We start from the raw sequence: 4161 nt of genomic DNA, 5'->3' as shown, positions 1-4161 counted from the left end.
CCAACAAAGGTTGTAAGATTTGCTTTACTGGATGCTGCTGGAGTGGCCTCTCTGTTAACTACAGCAGAAGTTGTAGTTACAGAAATCCCTAAAGAAGAAAAGTAGCCTGGAATGGGAGGAATGGGTGGAATGGGAGGTGGTATGGGAGGTGGCATGTTCTAACTTCTAGAATAGTGCCTTACCATTATTCGTGAACTGTGACAGGAAGCCCAAGGCAGTGCTCCTCACCACATAACTTCAGAGAAGTCAGTTGAATGAGAAAAAAAAAAAAGTGAAGTAAAGGCTGGTCGATGTTTAAAGAAAAGTGAAGTAAAGGCTGGCTGATGTTTAAGAAAATCACTATAACCATCAGTTACTGGTTTCAGTTGACAATATATAATGGTTTACTGCTGTCATTGTCCATGCCTACAGATAATTTATTTTGTATTTTTGAATAAAAAGACATTTGTACATTCCTGATACTGGGTGCAAGAGCCATGTACCAGTGTACTGCTTTCAACTTAAATCACTGAGGCATTTTTACTACTGTTTTGTTAAAATCAGGATTTTAGTGCTTGCCATCACCAGATGAGAAGTTAAGAAGCAGCCTTTCCGTGGAGAGTAAGAATAATTGTGTACAAAGCAGAGAAATATCCAATTATGTGACAACCTTTGTGTAATAAAAATTTGTTTAAAGTTAAAAAAAAATGGTTGTGTTTAAAGGGTGAGAAGATTGGTAAATTTATTCTTTTCCTTTTCTTATTTTTAAATTTTGTTTTTCTTTGTAAATGTGATTATAAAACAGAAAATGTGTTAAAATTTAAAGTTCAGCTCAAATATTGCTCCTCAACATTGACTACCCAATAGTTGGAAATCCTTGACTTAAAGTTGTGCCTGGGCAATCCCAGAAATGGAAGGTAGGAGCTGCTGGCCCTGTGTGCTGAGCCATTCTGTCCCCCATTCATCAGGACCAACAGACAGGCTGAAGTCGTGGCTGAGTTTGAGTTCATCAACAGGAAACCTGTGGAGGGAGGAGTGGCTCTCCAGCTCATGTGGTGCAATTTGTTCTACCATCTTACATTCTATCTGTCAGTGCAACCTCCTACCACATTGGGAGCAGTTAGGTATGGGTATACGAGAACCAAACACCTGAAAATAGACTCTGGAGGAATTCTTTCTCCATAGTTTTCTTGGCAGTGAAGGGAGAGGATCTCCCCTCTGAATACCTAAACCCTAAGCTCCTACACACTTATACCCACAATAGAGGAGAGAAATTGGCACAGATCTTATGCACATCATGGAGAAATACAAGAGCACACAACTACAGAAACATACTCCAAAGAAGTAGGAAGAATTGAGTATACAACCAGATGACTAAAACAATCAAAGCAGAGACTGAAGAAATAAAAGAAAATCAGGAAATACCTTCTCCTCAGAAGATCATCACTCCTTACCAACAATGGGTGAAATTCAAGAGAAATGTCAGAAAAAGAATTCAGAATATTCATTGTAACTACACTCAACAATATGCAAGAAAAAACAGAACCAGTTGCAGGAGATGAAAAAATTCTTTCATGGCAAGATGGAGAAACTCCATAGGAGATAGATACACTAAAACAAAAAAAAACCCCAAAAAACAAAAAACAAAACAAAACAAAAAAACAAAAAAAAAACAAACAAACAAGCAAACAAAACAACAAAACAAAACAGAACTTCTGGAAATAAAGAATACATTGCAGGAAAGCAAAGCCTCCCTTGAAAGTATCAACAACCATTTAGACCACACAGAAGAAAGAATCTTTGACCTTGAAGACAAAACTTCTGATTTAGTCCAAACAACTGAAAAGAATACAAGAATAATTATTAAAAATGAGGACAATATATAGGAAATCCTGGACACCATTAAATAGTCAAATATCTGCATAATATAAGGTGAAGAGACAGGTAAAATACTAGAAAACATCTTTCATAATACACTAGCTGAAAACTTTCCAAATTTAGAGTGACCATGCAGACGTCCAAATCTAGAAGATACAAAGGACACCAAACAGATACAACATAAGAAGATCATCTCCAAAGTATATCATAACCAAATTGGTAGAAATCAATGACAAAGATAATATTCTGAAACTAGAAAGAGAGAAAAGTCAAGTTACTTACAAAGGTTACCCTATTAAGACTAATATCGGATCTCTCAGCTGAAACAATGCAGGCAAAGAAAGAATGGAAAGGCATATTTAAAACGGAAAGAGAAGCAATCTCAGCCAAGAGTACTATACCCAGCAAGATTATCCTTCAAATGGGAAGGAGAAATAAAATCATTCCCAGATAAATAAATGCTGAAAGAATTCACCAAAATGAAACCACCTTCTTCAGGAAATACTTAAGGGAGTACTATACCAGGAAAGTGAAAGAGAGACAAATAGAAATAAGAGAACACATAAGAAAAAAGTATAAGTCCACACGTATTTTTTTTTTCTATTTTCTCTCTTTCTTTTTAAAGTTATTTTATACATTCAATCACTATACATCACGTAGTTTGGAAGTTGAATTTGCCCAACATGAATACACTTCACACCAGTCCAGTTGAGGATATAAAACACATTATTATCAGCAGATAATAATAATCCATTTTTGTATCCCATAAGTGTCTTGCCTCTATTTTCCACCTTAATCTCTTTCCTTACACTCTCCCCCTTCTCCCACCTTCTTTCCACATTGCCTCCAGTATCTATAATCATTTCAAATGCTTTTGTGTCCTCTATCTTTCAGTTTCCCCTACAGAGAGTGAAGAGTTGGTGTATATTAAGTGAAGACAATGTGTCTCTTTCTTCACTCAGCAACAGATCTTTCATATTTCATCCACTTTCTATCAAATGCCAGGGTCTTGGGTTTTTTTTTTTTTTTTAATGGCTGAGTAGTATTCCGTAGAGTATATGAGCCCCACTTTTCCAATTTATTCATGGATATTTCGGTTGGTTCCATGTCTTAGCAATTGTGAATAATGCTGAAATAAACATAGATGTGCAAGCACTTTTCTGACTAAGCGTTCTTCTATCCTTTGGGATACCCAGGAGTGGAATTGCTGGATAATTTGGTAGTTCTATTTGGAGGTTTTTGAGGAACTTTCATATTGTTATCTACAGTGGCTGGATGAATTTACATTCCCTCCAACAGTGTGGGAGAGTTCTCCTTTCAGTACATCCCCACCAGCACTTATCATTTTGGTTTTTATCTGCATCTCCCTTATGATGAGGGATATTGGCATTATTTTCATATGCTTTTTGGCTGTTTATGTGTCTTCCTTAAAGCATTGTTTATTCAGCTCATTTTTCCATCTTTTTCCAACTTTGAATTGGGTTTATTATTTTTTTCAGGTAAGCCACTTGAGTTCCCTGTGTATTCTGGTTATCAGTCCCTTATCTAAAGCATAGTTTACAAAAATATTCTCCCATTTTGAGGGTTATCAATTCACACTAATTACTGTGTCTTTTACTGTGCAGAAACTTCTTAATTTGATGTAACCCCACTTGTCTATTTTTAGGATTATTGCCTGTGCTTTGGTGGTCTTATTTCGTAGTCTTTGCCTACCCCAGTGTCTCCCAGAGTTTCTGCAGTGTTTTCCATCAGTAGTTTTATAGTTTTGGGTCTTAGATTTAGATCTTTGACCTATCTTGAGTTGATTTTTGGTAATGTTGAGAGATAGGGGTTCAGATTCATCTTTTTGTTGGTGGATACCCAGTTTTTCCAGCACCATTTGCTAAAGAGGTTTTCCTTTTCTCACTGTATTGACTGGTACCCTTTGTCAAAAATTAGTTGGCTGTATGTTTTGGGGTTTATTTCTGGGGTCTCTATCTGTTCCATTGGTCTATGTATCTATTTTGTGCCAATGCCATGCTATTTTGATTGTCACAGCTTTGTATTATATTTTGGGGTCAGTGAGTGCAATGCCACCCACTCTACTCTTCTTGCACAGGATTACTTTGGCAATATGGGGTCTTTTATGTAATTTTATGGGATTGCATTAAATATGTAGATTAATTTGGGTAGAATTGCCATTTTGATTGTATTAATTCTCCCAATCCAGAAACTTGAGATGTCCTTCCACTTTTTTGTGTCATTTTCAATTTCTTTTTAAAATTTTTCATAGTTTCCCTTGTAGAGGTCTTCAATTTCCTTGCT

At 36.1% G+C, this 4161-nt stretch overlaps 1 pseudogene; it reads left to right on the top strand.

Moving 5' to 3' along the window:
• The window catches only part of LOC102480096 (60 kDa heat shock protein, mitochondrial pseudogene), a 1740-nt pseudogene extending 1578 nt beyond the window's left edge, over positions 1-162 (top strand).
• The last annotated feature ends 3999 nt before the right edge of the window (positions 163-4161 follow it).

Source organism: Tupaia chinensis, unplaced genomic scaffold (assembly GCF_000334495.1).
Source record: "Tupaia chinensis unplaced genomic scaffold, TupChi_1.0 Scaffold000208_1, whole genome shotgun sequence".
Lineage (NCBI taxonomy): Eukaryota > Metazoa > Chordata > Mammalia > Scandentia > Tupaiidae > Tupaia > Tupaia belangeri.
The sequence above is the reverse complement of the archived record's forward strand: the minus strand, read 5'-3'. Positions and strand labels throughout refer to the sequence as shown.